This window comes from Psammomys obesus, unplaced genomic scaffold, assembly GCF_907164565.1.
Source record: "Psammomys obesus unplaced genomic scaffold, mPsaObe1.curated_primary_1811, whole genome shotgun sequence".
NCBI classification, from domain to species: Eukaryota; Metazoa; Chordata; class Mammalia; order Rodentia; family Muridae; genus Psammomys; species Psammomys obesus.
The window spans coordinates 5604333-5628582 of NW_026589447.1; positions in this window are offsets into that span (position 1 = coordinate 5604333).

Genomic DNA, 24250 nt, shown 5'->3' on the forward strand with positions numbered 1-24250 from the left:
CCCCGTGAGGAGAGAGCAGCCTTACCAGGCCACAGAGGAAGGCAATGCAGCCAGTCCTGATAAGATCTGATAGGGTAGGTTCAGATGGAAGGGGAGGAGCACCTCCCCTATCAGTGGACTTGGGGAGGGGGATGGGAGGAGAAGAGAGAGGAGAGAGGCATAGTGGAATTAAGAGGGACGAGGGAAGGGGATACACCTGGGATACAAAGTAAATAAATTACAATAAATAAAAATTAATTAAATAATTAATTAATAAAAATTAATTAATTAAAAATTTAATTAATAAAAATATAAAAGAAAGCAGTTTGAGAATGCCATGGGATCAAGCCAGTAAGCATCATTCCACCATAATCTCTGCTTCAATTCCTGCATCTAAGTTCTTGTCTAGAATTCCTACCCTGGCTTCTCTCAATTTTAAACTGTAATATGGAAGCATAAGATAAAATAAACCCTATCCTTACCAAGTTGTTGTCACACTGTTTATCACAGTAAAAGAAAGCAAACTAATAAAATATAACAGGATTTCAAAAAATTTAATAAAATTTTTTCAGCACAAATATTAACTGAGTATCTGCTATAGGGGAAGCTGTAGTAGGCACAAGGTATACTGTTGTGACTAGTTGAAAATCACTGCTGCTGTAGATATGATTCATTGCTTAACAGCTCATGCTGCTCTTGAAATTCTTCCAGAGGACCCAAGATTGATCTTCAGCACCCATGTCAGGTGGCCTAGAACCTCCTGTAACTCAGGCTCCAGAGGATCCTATGCCTCTGGACTCTGAAAAATCCACTCACGTGCACATAGCCACACACAGATGTACATATGTACACATAACTAAAAAAATAAAATAAAATAAAATTTAAAATAGGTTTTAAAAACCATTGTTCTCAGTGAGCTTATATTTTAATAGGGGATATCGATAACACAGATATGTGTAAAACTAGAATCAAAGGCATAAGGAAAATGGCAAAGTGATGAAAATGTTTGTATGTATTACGTGCAATGGGACCATCTCTTTTACGTAGAACTCCTAAAGTTATTTAAGAAAGCAAAATTAATACTCAAAGAGAAATTGAGCTCAACAGACAACATTCTTGCCCTCACAAAGCTTACAATCCAGTGGAAGAGCTCCCTTTTCTGTAAGGCTCATGGAATTAGCTGGACTAAAGAATTTTAAGGCCTTTTCCTCCAAAACAGTAAGTCATTAGGTAGCTCTTTTCATACCATCTTGGTTTTTCATTATGAACAACCTAGAAGGCCTGAGTTCTAGACTCATCTATGTCATGGCTTGTGGCATGAAATTTGCAAGGTCCCTTTTTTGTTCTGGGTACCAGACTCCACATTTATTCCTAGGCCAGACTTAAAGGTTTTTAAGACTATTCCTCTCCCATTCATGTTTATCAACTGATTTGAGTGACATAGATAACAACAAGCATAATTAGGCAACAAGCATGATTCTCCCTTCTGGAATTCATATTTAAATGAGGAAAAGAGCAGTCACCAAGTAATCACACAATAAAAATGTGTTATATAGGCTAACTACAGTAAGTTATAAGAGAAATAATAATAAATTTAATATATATGAGTTTAAGAAAGTCTTTCTCCAAAGAATATTCAAAACTAAGACTTGAAAGTTGAGCCTGAGCAAATTTCTCTGAACCTTGTATGTGTGTGCATGATGACATACATAGAAAACATTAATATTTTGTTCATCTGTCTTTTTTGCTACCTGTTATTTCTTTTTGCTATTATAATAAATATCATTGCTTGTTTTCTATATAGTTATTAATGATACTATAAATATGACTTATCTTAAACAATTATTAATGTGAAAAAAGTTTTCAAGGCTATAAAATGATTACACCATTGCAAGAGACATTTTATCCTGTATCATGGAGCCCATCTAGATTTCTTTAGTGTATTTCATTGATGAGCCTCATTGAAGGAATCTTTATGACTGGGCCTAAGCCGGAGTCTGTGTCCACGTGGGAATTATAGTCATGCTCCGGGGTTTGGCTGAGCCTCTAACCACACATTAGGCCTACTTCTGTTATTCACGGATGCTGCTGGGCATCTTGAAAATTTTCTGGTGTATGTTTAAATCTTATCAGCAGGTGCAGAAAGGGAATGAAAAGAGGCTTTGTAAGACTTTCTGGCAAACATAAGTATCTTAAAGATGGTTATCTCTTAGATAATATGAATCCTCAGCATCCATAAGTCCATGAATTTTTCATAATCTATTAATAATTTTAAATCAAAAAGGAGGTGACAGAGGCCAGGGACAGCTAGGGGTTTCAAAACCCTATGTAAATAGAACTAGAAAAACAAAACGGAAGAAGAGAGGCAGTAATTAAAGAGTGGCTGCATGACAGGAACCGTGCTGCGTGGTTTAGGTACATCCTCTTTCACAATCTTCAAAGCCCCCTCTAGGAGGTGAGCATTGTTATGACCTTTTCACAGATTATGAAACTGAATTTCAGAGCACCTAAATGAAAACACACTTCAAAGCTTTCAATAATCAGCAGATCTGGATTTCAAATCTCTCTCCTGTTGTCTTTCATACCATATGAGACTTGGAAGAACCACTATGCCTTCCCACTATCCCCACTTGAGAATATAGCTTTTCTTTTTTCAAAAGCAGAATCGATTCTAAGTTTACGGGTGGAGATTATAAATAATGAGATTCTTTCACTTCTTTTTCCATGAGCCATGTTCTGCTGGCAGGAAGCTGATCCTCACATCTTATCTGAGCCATGCCTATTGTGGTTTAAGTCAATTTCCTCTCCTTTAATCCTACTTCTCCAAATGTTCTTCCCTGAGTGGCAAGCTGCAACCTCACAACTCTGGTGCCTCTTGTGAACCTTTCAGTTCAACCTAATTGAACAAAAAAGGGTATCAGACTGGAATTCACCATTCTTGTTTCATCTTATTCCAATAATCCACAAGCTGGGTTCTCACAAATTTTATCAATACAAATGCCCCTTCTGAGATACCTCCTGTTTTGTCCTTTATCTGTTGATATTTCAGAGTATAAGGGCACTCTAGCTACATATAGCATTTAAAAATCTCTTTCCCTGCAATGCCCACATCATTCTTCAGATAAATTATTATCATCATTTTAAAAAAAGCAAGTTCCATAGATTGTCTCAATATCTCACCTTCTATTGTACCATCATTTAATTATTATGTGCTCTCTGTCTGCATTTCTGAATTGACTCTTCAATCTAGTATCATCAAATAGCACACACTCCCAATAAGGGAAGTTAATAGCCACTTTAAAAGTCCACATCCCTCTTGCTATCTCAATTAACTACTATTTCTTTCTTTATGTATTGTGTTTGCACTTACTTATAGGGTAAGTATTATAATTCGATACATGTGTACACATAAAATGTGTAGCGATAAAATAACCAATGTGTTTAGAGGACATCACCCCTCTTCAACCTCAATGTGATCATGAAAAGCCACATTAGTGTAATTTTGAATATGATATAAACATCAATTCCTAGACTAAGTACAATAGTTCTTTCAGGCAGAATAGCTTTCAGTGAAACTGTTGAATTTCTATACTTGCCCTTTCCATATTCACCTACCTCCCTAATCATTTTGGCCCATTGTTCCTTATTACATGCTGGTATTTTACATGATTCTGTACCTTTGCCTTTTTGTTTCTCATGATTGTGAATGCTTACTGACTCCCTTCTTTTCTGTTCTGAATGTTTTTTCAAAGCCTCAAGAGAGAGAGGGTTATCCCTATGATGCTCTAATTATGGGTCCCAACTTCTTCTATGTCTGAATCGGTATAAGTTGAGTATCATACATACCCCTTTGTATCTAAGGCTTCAAATCTCTAGCACCACATCTGAAACAGACATGCTCATCATTGTGTGTGCCTTATCTCCGTGGAAGGAAAGTATGTTTCAAGTATGATATCTTTGATTATCATTAAATAATTTAATTCTCCTGTTATAACTTTTGCTGCCTTATCATGTGATATTTTCTGTCCCCACTCTTTTCTCATTAGTAGCCTACAACTTCTTTAAGGACAAAGATCTTATTTGACCCAGAATAATTATATAGAAAATATGACTAAGTGCTGATGATGTTAGTCCCAGGATGCTTTATAGAGGGACAAAACAATTTGATTCTAATCACAAAGATGTAAAAGAAAAAGAGCATGATTACAATGTTCATTTTTATCCAACAAAGTATTAATCCTAATGTTTCACATTTACTGCCAGAGCAGTTTTTTAAAACAACACAATTCTTATGGTCTAATTATACTGTGTCAAAAGTATCAGTCGCTCTCTATTTGTAATACTGAATTTTTCAGTCAAGTGATTGGAGTTTTTCACAATATTATCACAAACTACATGTTCATTTGTCTCTACTTATCCTGTATTTCAACTATTATATACCGTGTATGTTAATACATATCTATCCTTCACATGCACATTTCTGTACCTGGAGAGCTTCCTGGTTCATTCACATTTATCTTGTCATGAGATGATGCATTTATTCTTCAAACCCAGTTAAATTATCTTCTCAATTACTTATCACCTAGGAAATTTCTAGCTTATCTCTTCTTTACTTTGCATGTACCTAAATTAAAGCCTGACTATATTGCATTTATGCTAGCGGTTTACATGGCTCTATCAGGCATCCTAATTCATTTACTCATTTTTTAGAGTTCCAGAGCTTAGAGTAAGAACCCAAGGTGAAGCAGACACTCCATATATATTACTTAAATCTGACTAAAATATTTGTGGAATAAATTGTTTTTCATAGCTTGGCTCCACCTTGGTTCACAACTAACTTTTATCCATGTTAAGTACATGGCTCCAATTCTATCCCAGTAGAAAAGTATTTAAACGACAAGTGTTTCTTTCTGCTGACTGTACATAGAACACAGGAAGTGCTTAGTGAAAGATCCAGAATTAAAATCTAGCTGGTAATGAACTTTCACCTACTAGCGCAGCAACTGTTCTGGTAAGTGATGCCTTCTAACTTAACCCTATGCTTTCTTCATAGACATGGTTAGGCACATATCAAAGAAAGGCAAACATAACTTTAACCAGACTTATATTTTTATCCCCCTTATCAAGGAAAAGAACAAAATAAAAGCCAGAGTGAAAATGGAAAAAGCTGAGTGGGTAGAAAAGAAGAAATTTATTATCTAGAGTCAAAAAGCAAAGCTACAATTATACCTTAGTCTCTTAGAAAGATGCTAGACGTTAAATGCAGTTGAATCATAGCCTGCATACTCCTATTCTCAGCACTAGGAAAGCTGAAACAGAATAATAACTTTGAGGCCTGCCTACACTGCATAGTAAGACTCTATTCCCACCCAAAAGAAAAATAAATAATCAGGCATGGAATTTTCAGAGAACCCATTTCAAGTTCTCTCCTTTATATTTCTTCTCCATCATTCCTGCCCTATCTTGTCTCTCCATTTTTTTTCTCCTCTTCTCCTTTGCCTGTTTCTTTCCTCTCTTTCGGTCTAGTTCAATATGAGGAAGAATGTTAGGCTAAGTCTGAGCCTCTGCCTAGAGTTATAAGTGGGTATAGCTTCCATGAATTTTAAATGCAGAAACCCAGATAAAGTAAAAGGTGAGGCAGGCTTAGTATAAATCAGGAATAGCAATATGACTACATGAGACAAACTAAAATGTGTTTGAAACATCAAGTTTCCTCATAGAAAAGCACATAGATTTTTGTACTTCATATTCAGTCCTACTCCAAGATGTCTGTTCCCAACAAGATAAAATTTATCTAGCCACAACTCTATGCTAAAGTGTCTACTCTTCCTGGAAACATCTGTTGGCAAGAGCAATTTTTGCTCTTGCAAAAATGTTTGTTTTTTTGTTTGTTTGTTTTTGCAGCTAAAGAAGCAAGCCTACTGTCAAAGATCTCAACAAAGAATCTCAACCCTCTGTGTTCACAAAGTCTCCTCATCCATAACTTTAGAATTTCTTCTTGGAAAGTATAAAGTATTCACTTAAATTTTAGTTTGAATTAGTATGTTTCATTCTATTCTTGTTAGATACACCTAGACTTGAAAACCCTGCTCATTCTTTTGACATTTCATAGAATCATATCATCTTTCAAACACCTCAGCATCTGTCCTGTACCATCTGGAGATGGTTTTGTACCACAGCAATGGTTTTTTGTTGTTGTTGTTATTGTTTTGAGTTCATTAAGTACACAGGAAGCAAAAATAGAAATAAAAAATTCAAATACATGATAGAGCAGTAGATACATCTATTAAAATATCATCAAACTGGGAATTCCTGATTATGAAAAATGACTAGATCAAGAGTAGTACATAAGATGAACAATACATTTCAGTCTTTTTCAGTTCCCGTTAAAGGGCTCTTAGCAGGTTGGGTCTAAAAGCAAGAGGATACATATGGCTCTATCCAATGTTTTTGTGAACACCATGCTACTTCCACAGTGCTGGCTCCTCAGCTATGTACATTATTAACTCTCTCTTACCTCCAGGGCCTTTGAAATTTCTCTCAACCAATGGCTTGTTCCTTCTCATCTTTTAGACCTTAAAGTCTCTTCTCCATGGAACAGTTTTACTCCAAAACCTAGTTAAAATAAATCTCCTTATCATTTCCTTATATCTACTTGGAACCTATTCTTTACTTCAGAGTAATTCTCACCAGTTAGAATAATTTATTTTACTTAAGAGATGGCTTAGTGCATAAGCAACTGCTATTCTTGAAGATAGTCCAATTTTGGTACCAAGCATCCATGTCAAGTGGTTCACTTCTGCTATAACTCTAGCTCCAGGTAATCAGTTAGCCTCCTCTGCCTCTGAAGGCACTCGTACTCACATCCACAAACACAATTTACATAAATAATAAATAAAAACAGAGTCTGGAGAGATAGTTCAGTGGTTTAAAGCACTTGCTAATTTTGAAGAAGGCTGGGATTTAGTCCTTTGCACCAAAACCAGGCACTGTACAACCTCCAGTATCTCCAGGTTGTAGGGAATCGAATTCCCTCTTCTGACGTCCGTAGGCACTTAAACACCAATGGTACACATACATACACCCAGGCACATGCATATATACATTTTTTTTAAAAAGATGCATCCTTTTTTTGCTGGTCACTTCCCTAGTTCTAGAGAAAATGTATTTGCAATTGAGAATTCTGTAGCCAACAGAAACTAGGTTTTATTCATTTACGGAAAAATAACACTTAGAATAGCATATGGTACAGGGTGGGCTATATTAAATAAATCCATTAGTGAGTAAATGGATTAGACTCGGGAAGTTGACAACGCTGAAGCCAGTGTTATGGTTTTGCTACAATGAAGAATTGAAATGTATAAAAAGAGCAAGGATGTGTTAGGTTGAACAACAGACTTCAGTCAGAGCAGAGCTCAACCTTTGAGCATGGAAGATCGACAAGGTAAGAGAAATTGACCAGCTAAGTGTGAAGATTAGTTAACCTCATCGCTCACTTTTGTAAGATATAATATCCTCAAGTGTAAAACAGATCATAACCCCTGTTGTACCTGCACCACAAGCTATTGTGATCTCTGATGTAAGAATGTGTGAAAATAGGATGGGGTGGGAACTCATGGATATGTGGCTTATCTGCAACTACCCATAGCTCAGTTTTGGCACCAAGTGACTCTATAACTGCCTTCCAACCCTGTGGACTGCAGAGTCATTGTTGAAAGGAAGTCTGAGCAGCAACTGCCTGGATTTCTAGCTCATACCTCTTCAGTTACTCAAGAATGACAGTTGGTTTTTTTCATCAGCCCTTCTACACCATCCCACCCTCTACTCTTCTTCCACACTATCTTCTCAAGAGTCTACATGTGGCAATTTCCATGCTAGCATTTCTTCATCAATGTGGAAATGTTCTGAACTCTCAGGCCCTCTTTAGATATCCTAGGGGTAGTAGCCACCTCATAAAAGAAACTAGATTTTCTTGATTGTTTTTCTTTAAACACAATACCTGCTATGCCCATAGACACAACTGTCAGTATATTTTCTCTTCTTTTAAACTGAGTTTTCTCTTTGGGGTTTATTCTGACAAGTGAGACTACTCTTCTTAAGTGCATAGCTTTGGAAATTTGGCTTAGATTATATTAGCTCCTACAACTGAAGCCTAGGTGAACCTGCATGAACCAAATGTTGAACAGCAGTTATCCCATTTTACCATCTTTTTTGTTGTTGTTGGTTTTGGCTTTCCAAGACAGAGTTTCTCTGTATAGATTTGGCTGAACTGGACTTGTTTATATAAACCAGGCTGGCCTTGAACTCACAGAGATCTGCCTTTCTCTGCCTCTGCCTCCCCAAGTGCTCAGAATATAAGCGTGCACCATTGTGCCCTGATCCATCTCACCTTCTTAATCATAGAGATTGTGTAGATCATGTTGACAGTTAAGAAGGGGTAGGCATTCATCCTTGGGAATGCTTCATTCTTTAATTGACTCATTTCATAAACACAGGATAATGTAACTTGAGCCAATTACTCCAAATTTCTCACCACTGTAATGTTCAAACACAGAAGACAGATATGCAAGATGCAATGGCAAAACAGAAAAAAATAACGTTTTTGTTTCTTGGAAGACAGGAATAATTTCACAAAGGAGATTTGAACTGAAACATGAAAGAAAAAATAAGAAGGTAGCATGAATATTACAGGTAAATATGGAAAGACATGATTGGCATTCTAGAAGGGAGTCTTAAAACACATGAGGTAGGGGGCTACAGCTGGGATACAAAGTAAATAAACTGTAATTAATATAAAAATAATAATAAAGAAAACAAAGAAGAAAAAACACAGTGTGCAAAGATAAGGATACTTGAAGCAGAAAGCGATATTTTGTAGCTAAGATCTTGAGTGTAAGAGCTACATTGAGGAGTAGCAGGAGTTGAAATTGTATAGATAAGCTGAGAATTGTTAATGGTGTGGTGGATTTATATCTGAAACAATAGAAATTTCTAAGATAATACTAAAATCCATTTCTTACCCTCCCAAACTATATTATCTGGGCTCAGATGAGAAAACTCAGGCTGATAAATGTATGTGTACTTACTGGAGCAGCATGACCAAGAATTTCAATGTGAAATGATGCTAGGAAACCTGAAATCTCTGTCTGCTGTTTTTGTGATTGCCATAGAGTAAGGACAAAAAAAATTTGCAATATACAGACAGAATTTTCATTTTCTACTTATCTCTAGACAGCTAAGAGCCCAAACTTTTCTCAAGAGATCAGATAGTTGCAGGAAAAGACTAAAATGGCAAAACAATTCTTCAGACAGTAGATAATCATGCTTACAGAAAATCTTCACTGGCCTGCAGTGAAAGAAACAGAACATGGGAGGAAGAGGTGTAAGTGACTGGGGCCAATTAATATTCTGACCTTTACAAGTACAAATGATTCATTTAAAATTGTTTGTGTGCCTTTCATTTTAACAATTTATCTAAACTAAAAAATGTGAGCTTGTTTCATCCCCAGTTCTAAAGAACAGTTTGATGGACTGAATTTTACCCTCCTGTACAAATTCAGATGAATGCATAAAACATTCCCCTAAATTTATCTAGAGATAAGGCTTTTAAAGAGCAATTACGTTAAAATGAAGCTCTTAGGCTGGACCTTATTCTAATATGACTAGTATTATTATAATAAGTGAAGCTAACACAATAAGGGGTACACACAGATTCACAGAGAAAAGGCCATGTGATGTCATAATAAGAAGATAAACACAAGCCTGGAAAAGAGTACTTGTCAAAAAAATTAGCTGGCCAACAGTTTAACCTTGGACATTGAGCTTCAAGAACAGTAGTAAAATAATTTGTTAGGACACAAATCTATGATATTCTGTTTGGAAGCCATACCAAAATAATTCAAACAAAGACCATTTTGAAAAGGGAAGCCTTTTTTTTTTGTTCTCTTTTTTAAAACTTATATTTTTTTATTAATTATAATTTATTCACTTTGTATCCCAACTGAAGCCCCCTCCCTCATTCTCTTCCAACCCCACCCTCCCTCTCTCTTCTCCTCCCATGCCCAGCCCCAAGTCCACTGATAGGGAGGTACTCTTCCCCTTACCTCTGACACTAGCCAACAAGATCCCATCAGGACTGGCTGGCTGCATTGTCTTCCTCTGTGGCCTGTATAAGGCTGCTACTCTATTAGGGGGAGGTGATCAAAGAGCCAGCCACTGAGTTCAGGTCAGAGACAGTCCCTGTTCCTGTTACTAGGGAAACCACTTGGACACTGAGCTGCCTTGGGTTTCATTACTGCAGGCAGGGGTTCAAGTTTATCTCCATGCATGGAACTTGGTTGGAGCATCAGTGTCAGAAAAGGGTCCTGGGCCCAGATTTTTTGGTTCAGTTGCTCTCCTTGTGAAGTTCCTGTCTCTCCCCACCCCCAGTCTTTCTATCTCTTCCTTCTTTCATAAGATTTCCTGCACTCTGCCCAAAGTTTGGTTATAAGCTTCAGCATCTGTTTTGATACACCGCTGGGTAGAGTCGTTCAAAGACCCTCTGTGGTAGGTTTCTGTCATGTTTCCTGTTTTCTCCCTCTTCTAATGACCATCCCCTTTGCCTTTCTACATGAGGATTGATCATCTTACTCCTTAGTTTCTTTAGGCGTACAGATTTTAGTATATTAATACTATATTATATGTCTAATATCCATTTATAAGTGACTATATACCATGTGTGTCCTTCTGATTTTTGGATGATCTTTTCTAGATCACTCCATTTGCCTTCAAATTTCACGATTTTCTTGTTTTTAATTGCTGAGTAGTATTCCGTTGTGTAAATGTACCACAATTTCTGTAGTCATTCCTCAGTTGAGGAACCTGGGTTGTTTCCAGTTTCTGGCTATTACAAATAAAGCTGCTACAAACATGGTTGAGCAATGTCCTTGTGTACTTGGGCATATTTTGGATATATGCTTAAGAGTGGTATAGCTAGATCTTAAGAAAGCATTATTCCTAATTTTCTAAAAAAGCGCCAGATTGATTTCCAAAGTGGTTGTACAAGATTACATTCCCACCATGAATGGAGGTAGGTTCCCCTTTCTCCACATCATCTCCATCATGCATTGTCACTTGAGTTTTTTATTTTAGCCATTCTAATGGGAGTAATGTGAATTCTCAGTATCATTTTGTTTTGCATTTCCTTGATGACTAAGGACACTGAACATTTCTTTAAGTGTTTCTCTGCCATTCGATATTCCTCCAATCCAATTCTCTTCAAATTACTCCACAAAATAGAAACAAACCAAACTCATTCTATGAATTGAGATTCACCTTGATACCTAAACCATATGAAGACCCAACAAAAAAGGCAACTTCAGCTCTATCTCTGTTATGAACATTGATGCAAAAATACTCAATAAAATACTTGCAAACCAAATCCAAGAACACATCAAAGATATCATCCACCATGACCAAGTAGGCTTCATCCCAGGCATCCAGGAGTGGCTCAATATACAGAAATCCATCAATGTAATCTACCATACAAACAAACTGAAGGAGAAAAAAAACACATGATCATCTCCTTAGATGCCAAAAAAGCATTTGAAAAAAATCCAACACCCATTCGTATTTAAAGTATTAGATCAGGGATACAAGGCACATACCTAAACATAGTAAAGACAATATACAACAAGCCTATAGCCAACATCAAACTAAACAGAGAGAAAATTAAATCAATACAGTTGAAATAAGAGGCAAGGCAAGGCTGTCCACTCTCTCCATATCTCTTCAACATAGTACTTCAAGTCCTAGCTAGAGCAACTAAAGGAGATCAAGAGGATACAAATCGGAAAGAAAGAATTTAAAGTATCACCATTTGCAGATGATATGGCAGTATACATGAAGAACAAAAATTCAACCAGAGAACTAGTTCAGCTGATAAAGACCTTCAGCAAAGTGACTGAATACAAAATTATCTCAAAAAAGTCAATAGCCCTCCTGTATACAAAAGACAAAAGAGCTAAGAAAGAAATTAGGGATACAACAGCCTTCACAATAGCCACAAATAACATAAAGTACCTTGGTGTGACTCCAACCAAGCAAGTGAAAGACCTGTTTGAAAAACAAACAAACAAACAAACAAAAAATAAAACAAAACAAAAAAACACTTCAAGTCTCTGAAGCAAGAAATAGAAGAAGATATCAGAAGATGGAAAGTTCTCCCATGCTCATGGATTGGTAGGATTAACATAATGAAAATAGCCATCCTGCCAAAAGCAATCTACATATTCAATGAAATTCCCATCAAATTACCAACACAATTCTTTACAGACCTTCAAAGAACAATTCTCATCTTCATATGGAAAAACCAAAAACTCCAGAATTGCCAAAACAATCCTGTACAACAGATCGTCTGGAGGTATCTCCATGCCTGATCTCAAGCTGTACTGTAGAGCAATAGTAGTAATAGTAAAAAAATAATAGTAAAAAACTGCATGGTACTGACATAGAAACAGAATGGTAGATCAATGGAATCAAATAAAAGACCTAAAAATAAACCCACACACTTACAGATACTTGATTTTTGACAAAGAAGCCAAAACCATACAATGGAAAAAAGATAGAATCTTCAACAAATGGATAAAACAAAGTCAAAAGATAATTTTGAGAGACCTAATATCTTTAAGGAATTAATGCTCTTTAAGGAATGAATCAGCTTTAACATACAATATTAACCCTGGCCCAACAATCCTGCCAATAAAAGATGGGCAAGAACCAGATGCTAATCTGAACATGATTAATGCAAGCTTTTAAGAAGTGAGAAGTGCTTTTACAAAATGTAAAGAGAAATTTCCCAGAATAGAAGTAGCAAAAGATTATTTCACTGCCTCATGAGAATAAGAAGTTAGTCCTCAAAAGACTGGTCATTTCCAGCTGAATATCACAAACCTGATCTCAGCTTATCTTTGTAACTTCCTCTCCTCTTTTTAAAAAATTTTTAAGAGTAATGTTTTGTTTATATCTTTACCACTTATAATTATTATATTTAGGATAAACTTTAATTTATATCTAACATTTAATTTTTTACTTTTAACTTTTTATTAAAAAATATTTTTCATACAATATATTATGATTAGGCTTTCCTTCTTTTACTCTTTCCAGTCTTCCCCAGCTCCCTTTCCACCTGGATCACACACTTCCTATGTCTCAATAGAAAACAGACAGCCTGGCAAGCCTAGTGAAACATGCCTGTCATCCCAGCTTTCAGAGAGGAAGAGGCAGGCCGATCTCCAAAACAAAACAAACAAACAAAAAAACAAGTAGGTTTTAAGGAAAAATAAAGAAATAAAAATAAGATAAAGCAAAAACAAACACAACAAAATAGGGGGAAAAACAAGCAAATAAGAAAAAGAGTCAAAGAAAAAGCTCAAGAAACATTCACCTAGACACAGAGACACACAGAAAACTCACAAAAAGGCAAAGCAGAAGCCAATATATATGATATACATGTATGGTAAATGCATATATACTATATACATAAATAATGTATAAACCATATATAATATGCATAATATATATTTGGTTTGTAAGGTAAAAATAAGAAAAGGCAGAAAAAAAATCCCTGACAGAACATTATGAGTTAAAAAATGATTACAAACAACATTCTGATATACTTTGTGTCCTCTTAATCTAGTGCATTTATAAAAGTGAGGCAATTCATTCTCCATTTCTCCTTCTGCCAGCCTGATCAGGAGAAAAGTAGCTTGAACCTCTTAAAAATATGATTCATGTTTTTCTATTTGTAAAAAATAAAAATAAGTTTCAGGACACATTCACACACATGTATAATGTAATTTGATCATATGTACTGCCATCCACACTTTCTTGTCTCCCTCACAACTTATATTTGTGCCTTCACTTCCTAATTAAGCCCCCTTCTGCTTTCATGTCTTTTTATTTAAACTTGTGTGTACCATCCATTTTCCTGTCAATGACAATTTTGTTCTTCTTTATGGCTGAATAATACTCCATTAAGAGAGGGGGGGGAGTTTCTTTATCAACCATCCTGAATTCATCCCAAGATCCAGAATACAGTGAATATAAAGCTTTGGTTGTATATGGTCTCCAGCCCAATACATTATATTTAAGCATAAACCTATATACACAGTTTGGTGTTTAGACATATTCCTTATCCTTGTTTAATTTAGTTATATAGATTAGTTGTGTGAAAAACAAAAATGGCAAACACATAACACTAAACTTTGCTGTATAATTCTTTTGTTCTACATACTACTGTGATAACTGACCTCCTTTACCAACTTGACACAACTTGGAATCAACAAGAAGTAGGGGCAAAATTACAAGAAAAAAATGTGGAGTGTGGTAAGGAAAGGTGTGTAAGCAAGTTTAAGGCTTTGGACAAGAAGCACAAAGTTGACAAAGAATTTATAGTTGTTAAAGAGATTAGAGCCATTAAGGAGAATATGGTGCTATACACTGAGACAATAGAAAAGGTAACCTGAGCATAGGACTCCACACACTGAATAACCCCGCAGGAGCTCCTTTATCAAAAGCTTTGGAAACATTTCAACTGGGTGAGCATACAAAGGCATCATACTGAGCTGGCAAAACTTGGCAGTGTCAACCATGTAATACTGGCTTTGCAAGCATGAAATACAGAGGATTAAGAGGGTCATGGAGTCTTCCATTGTGTTTTCTGAAAACAACTGAGCCCAGGTAATATTTGGCAGCATCAGAGTCCCTGAAAGGGGGCTGTCAGGGTCTATTTCATGAAACTGGATGGTTAAGTCTAAGTTGTAGCAGAGACCCCAGTATATTGGACCATGAAATGAGTAGAGAGGAAAGCTGCAGAAACTAAAAAAGATGCTATATATACTGCAGGCAGACTAAAATGATTGTGATACTGTGTTATTCAGGATTCTTTAGTGGAACAGAGCTTATAGACTGAATATATATATATATATATATATATATATATATATACATATGTACAAATATATAAGTATACATGTGTGTATGTATGCATATATATACCCATATATATATATATGGGTATTTTTTGAGTGGTTTACAGGTTATAGTCTGGCTAGTCCTATACTGGCTGTCTCCTAACAGAAAGGTAAAAAATCTGATGCTTATTTCATTGATGAGGCTGTATGTCTCAGCTGGTCTTCAGTATACAAGAGAATTCTGAAAAAGTAGGCTCTCACAGCAGCAGAGGAATGCCTGGGCAGCAAGATAGATGAACGTGCCAGCAAGAGTGAGGGCAAGCAGGTGAAAAAAATGAAAGCTTCCTTTATCTATGTAGGAAAGCTCCCTTCATCTTCATATAGGCTGCTGCCAGAAAATGTGAGAGGGTCTAGATTAAGAGAGGGTCTTCCCGCCTCAAATGATCCAATCAAGAAGACTCTGTCACAGATATATGCAGCTGTGTGCATTTTAGTCAGTTCAAGGTACAGTCAAGTTAATGACCAAGATTAGCTATCACAGATACCCAAACACTTTAAATATGAGAGGATTCCATCAAGAGCCTCAAATTCTTAGGCTACAGGATTTGGTATTTTCTCTGCTAGATTGCAGTCTTGCTTTGGTGACCATTTCTTGCTATACCCAGCACCTCTTCTCTTTTGCTATGGGAAAGTGTATCCTATGCTAGTATACACTGAAGTCTGTAAACTACTTTTTTTCTTTTCATAGTTCACAAGTAAGAGATTGCCTTGAGGCTCAAATGAGACTAGGGTTTTGAATTTTAAACAACATTGGAAGTATTCAAGACTGTGGAGTGAATGCATTTTGCATTATAAGATATCCATAAGACTGTGGAGACAAGGAGTGGGAGGCTCTATACTGAACAACATGTGGTTGAATGCCAGGTTGAATAGAGGTTGAGTTCTAGTTGATATTCTTGAATGTCAAGCTAATAGGACTTAGAATCACCATCAAAACAAACCTCTGGGCTTGTCTTGAGAGATTTTTTTTTTTTTAGATTGGGTTAATTGAGGTAAGAAGAGCCATTCTAAATATGTACAGCGCTATTGCAGAGGATGGGATGCAAGACTGAATAGAAAAGGAGAAAGAGAGAGGAGTAGCTGCATTTATTTCTCTCTGAGTTCTGACTGCAGATGCAACATGGCCAGCAGCTTCATGTTCCTACCAGTGTACTTTCCTCTCATGATGAACTGAGTTGGGCCTAAGTGAAAGAAGACTGGTGAAACATCACTTATTGTCTAAATTCCACTTATTTGAAGTAACAAAAATAGCAACATTTATAAAGACAAAAAGCATATTAGTGGTTGCTGGGCTTGGAGATTTGTTGGGGGCAAGAGGGTTTAACGGCTATTTATAGGTGCAGACATAAGAAAGGTTGACAAATATATTCTGAATTCAGATATTATTGATGGTTTGTGAATGTACTTTTAAAAGCATTGAATTCCACACTTAAAATTAGTGTGTTTTATGTTTTGTGGATTATATCTACATAATGCTTTTTACTAAAGCTATGCAATAGTATCAGCAAGACAGAAAAGGCATAAAGATAGAGTTGGATCCATTTTCCCCTCTTTATAGGAAGTCCACTAGAATAAAATTACAGGGAGAGTGAGCTAATAACTAGTCTTTTATGGTTATGCAATGTCTAACCTTGTCTGTGTTCCTTTAAAAAATAGAAAGCTACCATCTTATCAAATCAAACAACAGATAGGTAGGCTCAAACAGCATTATTTATTGGATATTGAGTAGAGCCCAGAAATGTGTTTTTTTAATTTTAATATATATATTTGTTTATTTTTTCTTAATTATAATTTATTCACTTTGTAATCCCCTTGTATCTCCCTCCCTACACCCCTCCCAATCCCTCCTTTCTTCCTCCTTCTCCATGCCTGCTCCTCCCCAAGTCCACTGATAGGGGAGGTCTTCTTTTCCTTCCTTCTGAGACAAGTCAATTAGGTCTCATCAGGACTGGCTGCATTGTCTTCCTCTGTGACCTGATAAGGCTTCTCCCCAGAGCAAGCCAATCACTTCATGTCAGAGACAGTCCCTGTTCCCATTACTATGGAACCCACTTGGACACTGAACTGCCATGGGCTACATCTGTGCAGGGATTCTAGGTTATCTCCATGCATGGTATTTGGTTGGACTATAAGTCTCAGGAAAGACCCCTGTGCTCAGATTTTTTGGTTCTCTTGGTCTCCTTGTGGAGCTCCTGTCCTCTCCAGATCTTACTATTTCCCACTTCTTTCATAAGATTCCCTGCACTCTGCCCAACAGTTGGCCATAAGTCTCAGCATCTGTTTTGATAGTCTGCAGGGCAGAGCCTTTCAGAGGCCCTCTGTGGCAGGCTCTTAACTTGTTCCCTGTTTTCTCCTTTTTCTGATGTCAATCCTCATTGCCTTTATGGATGGGGATTGAGCATTTTAGCAAGAGTCCTTTCTCTTTATTAGTTTATTTAAGTGTACAGATTTTAGTAGGTTTATCCTATATTATATGTTTATATGAGTGAGTATATACTATGTGTGTCTTTCTGCTTCTGAGACAGCTCACTCAGGATGATCTTTTCCAGTTCCCACCATTAACCTGCAAATTTCATGATTTCCTTGTTTATTCATTGCTGAGTAATATTCCATTGGGTAGATGTACCACAATTTCTGTATCCATTCCTCAACTGAGGAACATCTGGGTTGTTTCCAGCTTCTGGCTGTTACAAATAAAGCTGTTACAAACATGGTTGAGCAAATGTCTTTATTGTGTACTTGACTCACTTTTGGATATATGTCTAGGAGTGGTATAGCTGGATCCTGAGGAAGCACTATCCCTAGTTGTCTGAGAAAGCGCCAGATTGATTTCCAGAGTGGTTGTACAAGATTACATTCCCACCAGGAGTGGAGGAGGGTTTCCCTTTCTCCACAACCTCTCCAGCATGTGTTGTCACTTGAGTTTTTCATCTTGGCCATTCTCATGGGTGTAAGGTGAAACTCAGGGTCGTTTTGATTTGGATTTCCCTGATGACTAAGAACTTTGGGCATTTCTTTAAGTGATTCTCTGCCATTTGATATTCTTCTATTGAGAATCTCTATTTAGCTCTGTTACCCATTTTTTAATTGGTTTACTTGGTTTGCTGCTTTTCAGCTTCTTTAGTTCTTTATATATACTGGATATTAGCCCTCTGTCAGATGTAGGGTTGGTGAAGATTCTTTCCCAATATGTAGGCAGTCATTTTGTTCTGATGACGGTATCCTTTGCTTTACAGAAGCTTTTCAGTTTCATGAAGTCCCATTTATTGATTGTTACTATTAGAGCCTGTGCTATTGGTGTTCTGTTCAGGAAGTTGTCTCCTGTGCCAATGAGTGCAAGGCTCTTCTTCAATTTTTCTTCTAACTGATTTAATGTGTCTAGTTTTATGTTGAGGTCTTTGATCCACTTGAACTTTAGTTTTCTGCAGGATGATAAGTATGGGTCTATTTGCATTTTTCTACATGTAGACATCCAGTTAGTCCAGCACCATTTGTTGAGGATGCTATCTTTTTTTTCATTGTATGGTTTTGGCATATTTGTCAAAAATCAGGTGTCCATAAGTTTGTGGGTTTATTTCTGGATCTTCTATTTGGTTCCGCTAATACACCGTTCTGTTTCTATGCCAGTACCAGGCAGTTTTTATTACTGTTGCTCTATAGTACAACTTGAGATCAGGGATGGAGATACCTCCAGAAGATCTTTTATTGTAGAGGATTGTTTTAGCAATTCTGGGTTTCTTGTTATTCCATATGAAGTTGAGAATTTTTCTTTCAAGATCTGTAAAGAATTGTATTGGTAATTTGATGGGAACTGCATTGAATCTGTAGATTGCTTTTGGTAAGATGGCTATTTTTACTATATTAATCCTGCCAAGCCATGAGCATGGGAAATCTTTCCATCTTCTGATATCTTCTTCTAATTCTTTCTTCAAAGACTTGAAATTTTTTTCATACAAGTCTTTGACTTGCTTGGTTATGGTCACACCAAGATACTTGGTGTCTTTTGTGGCTATTGTGAAGGGTGTTGTTTCCCTAATTTCTATCTCAGCCCTTTTGTCTTTTGTATACAGGAGGGCTACTGATTTTTTTTTTAGTTAATTTTGTATCCAGCCAAGTTGCTGAAGGTGGTTATCAGCTGTAGGAATTCCCTGGTAGAATTTTTGGGGTCACTCAGGTATACTATCATATCATCTGCAAATAGTGATACTTTGATTTCTTCTTTTCCAATTTGTATCCCCTTGATCTCCTTCAACTGTCTTATTGCTCTAGTGTGTACTTTAAGTATTATGTTGAAGAGATATGGAGAGAGTGGGTAGCCTTGCCTTTTCCCTGATTTCAGAGGGATTGCTTTAAGTTTCTCTCTTTTTAGTTTGATATTGGCTATAATTTTGCTGTATATTGCCTTTACTATGTTTAGATATGTGCCTTGTATCCCTAATCTCACCAATATTTTAAACATGAATGGATGTTGGATTTTGTCAAATGCTTTTTCATCACCTAAGGAGAAGATCATGTGGTTTTTTTCTTTCAGTTTGTTAGTATGGTGGATCACACTGATGGATTTCCATATATTGAACCACCCCTGCATACCTGGATGGGATAAAGCCTACTTGGTCATAGTGGTTGACATCTTTGATGTGTTCTTGAATTTACTTTGCAAGTATTTTATTGAGTATTTTTGCATCAATGTTCATAAGGGAGATTGGCCTGGAATTCTCTTTCTTTTTTCGGTCTTTGTGTGGTTTAGGTACTAAGGTGACTGTGGCTTCATAGAATGAGTTTGGTAGTGTTCCTTTTGTTTCTATTTTGTGTAACAATTTGAAGACAATTGTAGTTAGCTCTTATTTGAAGGTCTGGTAGAATTCCGCACTGAAACCATCTGGTCCTGGGCTATTTTTGGATGGGAGATTTTTGATGATTACTCCTATTTCCTTAGGGGATATAGGACTATTTAATTGATTTATGTGGTCTTCATTCAGCTTTGGTAAGTGGAATTGATCAAGAAAATTGTCCGTTTCATTTAGATTTTTAAATTTTATGGCATATAGACTTTTGAAGTAAGTCCTAATGATTGTTTGGATTTGACAGAGTCTGTTGTTATGTCCCCCTTTTCATTTCTGATTTTGTTAATTTGGATAGTGTCTCCCTGCCTTTTAGTTACTTTGACTAAGGGTTTATCTATCTTGTTGATTTTCTCAAAGAACCAGTTCTTGGTTTCATTGATTCTTTGAATTGTTTTATTTGTTTCTAATTGATTGATTTCAGCCCTGAGTTTGATTATTTCCAGCCGTCTACTCCGTTTTGGTATGTCTGCTTCTTTTTTTTTTTCCCCTAGGGCTTTTAGGTGCGCCATTAATTTGCTTGAATGAGATGTCTCAAATTTCTTCTTGAAGGCACCTAGTGCTATGAACTTTCCTCTTAGCACTGCTTTCATTGTGTCCCATAAGTTTGGGTATGTTGTGTCTTCATTTTCATTGAATTCTAGGAAGACTTTAATTTCTTTCTTTATTTCTTCCCTGTTCAGTTTCCATGTGTGTGTAGGCTTTTTGCTATTTCTGGTGCTGTTGAGGTGCAGCTTTAGTCCATGGTGATCAGATAGGATACAAGGAATTATTTCAATTTTCTTGTATCTGTTGAGGCTCACTTTGTGACCAACCATATCGTCTATTTTGGAAAAGGTTCCATGTGGTGCTTAGAAAAAGGTAAATTCTTTTGTGTTTGGGTTTAAGCTTCTGTAGATGTCTATTAGGTCCATTTGATTCATGACATCTGTTAGAGATATTGCTTCTTTGTTTAATTTCTGTGTTGTTGACCTATCCTTTGTTGCCAGTGGGGTGTTAAAGTCTTATGTGTGGTTTAAGTTTTATTAATGTTTCTTTTACAAATGTGTGTGCCCTTGTATTTGGGGCATAGATGTTTAGGATTGTGATGTCTTCCTGGTGGAATATTCCCTTGATGAGTATGAAGGGTCCTTCCCCATCTCTTTTTATCAATTTTGGTTGAAAGTCTATTTTATCAGATATTAGAGTGGCTACTCCTGCTTGCTTCTTGGATCCATTTGCTTGGAAAGCCGTCTTCCAACCCTTTACCCTCAGGTAATGTGTATCTTTGCGATTTAGGCGTGTTTCTTGTATGCAACAGATTGTTGGGTCTTGTTTATGCATCCATTCTCTTAGTCTGTGTCTTTTTATTGGAGAATTGAGTCCATTGATGTTGAGGGAGATTAATGACCCGTGACTGTTAGATCTTTTGACTTTTGATGTTGCCTGTGGTTATAAGTTTGTGTGCTTGGTTACTTTTTGTTTTACTGTAGTGAGGTATTTCCTGTGTTTTCTTGAAAGTAGTTCGTTTTCTTGGGTTGTATTTTTCCTTCCAGTGTCTTCTGTCATGCTGTATTTGTGTGTAGGTATTGTTGAAATTCGTTTTTGTCGTTGAATATCCTGTTTTCTCCGTCTATGAGGACTGAGAGTTTTGCTGAGTATAGTAGCCTAGGCTGACATCTGTGTTCTCTTAGGGTTTGCATGATATCTCTCCAGGCCCTTTTGGCTTTCATAATCTCTGTTGAGAAGTCAGGTGTGATTCTGTTGGGTTTGCCATTATATGTTACTTGGCCTTTTTCCCTTGCAGATTTTAGTATTTTTTCTTTGTTCTGTATACTTACTGTTTTGATTATTATGTGGCAGGAGGATTTTCTTTTCTGCCTTAATCTATTGGGTGTTCTGTAGGCCTCTTGTATTCTTATAGGCCTCTCCTCTAAGTTGGGGAAACTTTCTTCAATGATTTTGTTGAAAATATTTTCTGGGCCTTGGAAGAGGGAATCTTCTTTTTCCTCTATTTCTACTATTCTAAAGTTTTGTCTTTTCATGTTGTCTTGAATTTCTTGGACGGTCTATGTCAGAAAATTTTTTAGATTTAACATTTTCTTTGACGGATACATCGATATCTCCCATTGTATCTTCCACACCTGAGATTCTTTCTTCAATCTCTTATAGTCTATTGGTTATGCTTACCTCTGTAGTTCCTGTTTTCTTCCATAAGTTCTTTCTCTCCACAATTTCCTCCATTTGTGTATTCTTTAATTTTTCCAATTCTATCTTCAGATCTTGAGGTGTTCTGTTGATTTCCTTTACCTGCCTGACTGTATTTTCCTATTTTTCCTTCATTTCCTTCAGGTATTTGTTTGAACAATCCTCTGTTTCTTTTATTTCTTTCAGTGATTTAACTATTTCCTCTCTAAAGGCCACAAACTGTTTGGCTGCCACTTTCTGTATTTCTTACTGATGGCCATAATATTTTTGCCTTTATCTTCCTCTATTTATTTATGGATGGCCATAATCTGTTTGACTTTATCTTCCTCTAGTTCTTTACACATTTTACTTGTTTCCTCTATTATCCTCTTCATAAGCATAGATGTTAGGTCATCTTCTTGAATTTCAATTATGCTGGGGTGTCCAGGGCTACTTGCCCCTGGATAACTGGTTTCTGAAGATGCATTATTGCTCTGCCTTTTGTTGTTTGATCTTCTACAGTGGCCTCTACCCATTGGGTAATCTTAAGTGTTGGGTTTAGTTTCTGGTTGTTCCTGGAATCCTGTGGTGGAGAGAATACCCTTGGCAGGAAGATGATTTTTCCTGAAGGAAGCTGCCTCAGCTTTTGTATTATGGTCACTGAATGACCAGTGTTTTTCAGGAATTTCCACAACTCACCTCAGGCATACAGACCTGAGTGGTAACTATGGTCTTTGTTAGTCAAGAAGGCTCTCCTCTCAGCTGGAGAAGTCCTGGAGACAGCTGCCCTGCTTCTTGGTTTCTTGCTGTATATTTAGTGAGCTGCTGCTATAACTTGGGTGCCCCATGTTTTTGTCAGTTTAATTAGGGATAACTGGTTTCCAGTTGAAGCAGTATCTGGGGGTTGATCTCAGGGATCCTAGGCTTCTGTAGGTCTGAGGTTGGGGTTCTGTGCCTCAGTACCCAAATGGTAGTCAGTGGCAGGTGAGCTCTGCTCTCATGCGTGCAGCTGAAGGCTAGAATTAGGAGCCTGTGGATAGCCAGAAACTTTTCCAGAGCTAGGTGTTCTGAGGTAGAACCAGATGTTTCCCGCACCATGGGTTTTTTTCCCAATGGGAAGGCCCAGTCTGTGGTGTTTGGGGTGGCATGTAGAGTGTGCAGGTGCTGGCAGGTGGGAGCTCCAAGCTGGTGACTGAGCAGGAAACTGAGACATTTCTCAAGGACTTTCCCGTGTGTGTTGGGGGGAGAGGGTCAGCTGAGTGCTCTAAGCTGTTTCCTTCTCTGTGAGGTTTTCTCCCAACAGGGACTCCCAGTCTCTGATGCCCTGGGGTGTACAATTCTGTCTGTGATGGATAGTCGGGTGTGCAGCAGGTCTCTGGGATGGCGGCATGCGCCCACTGGTCTGCAGGCCTTTTTCCAGGGATAGACTAGGTGACCTGAGGTCAGTCCCTTTTCCTACCTTCCCTGTGGGTTTTTCTCACGACTGGGACTCCCAGTCCTGGTGTTTTTGTGCCCACCGTTCAGCCTGGGAAGGTGATCAGGACAGCAGACGTGTGGCTGTGGTCTGGCCACCGAGTGCCTTTGTGACCTGGGATCTCTTCCGGGTTCTGGTTGGGTGACCTGAGAGTGTACCTGACTGATTCCCACACCGTGGAGTTTCCTTTTCACCTGGGAAACACGATCGCTGTTGTTTTAGAGCCCAGAGTTCAGTCTCTTGGTCGCTGTACCAACATTGCTGTCCTGCTCCTCAGAGGCAGTGTCCTCCTGGCACTGACATCCTGGATCTCCCCCAGAAATCTGTTTATAACAGAGTTCTATGAGATCAAGAAACCTTCTAATTCTGACATTCTGATTTTATTAGAAATAAAGCTATTAAACACTTTCTTCATAAACAAAACCTTTCTCCAGTGTGCCCTGAAGAGATAAAAGAGCTGAAGGATGGGGAGGAGTATAGCAAAATGCTATCTTCCAGCACTCACAAACTCACAGCAGCTGTGCTACCCCACCCCAACCACCTTTACTCCCCACTCCAGCATATAAACCTTCTCAAGATCTTCCAGCATGAGTTCAGGAAGGGTTCCTGAGGCCCATCCCTATGGGAGGAGCTATTGCCTGTTGATTGTTGTTGGAGAAGGAAGAGTCATGTTTCTCTGTGGGTACAGCCCCTGATACTTTGGCCATACCCCAATGGATGGCCCTACAAACACGCAATTATGGATGGTATTAATTGGGTGAAGAAGAAGAATACAAGTG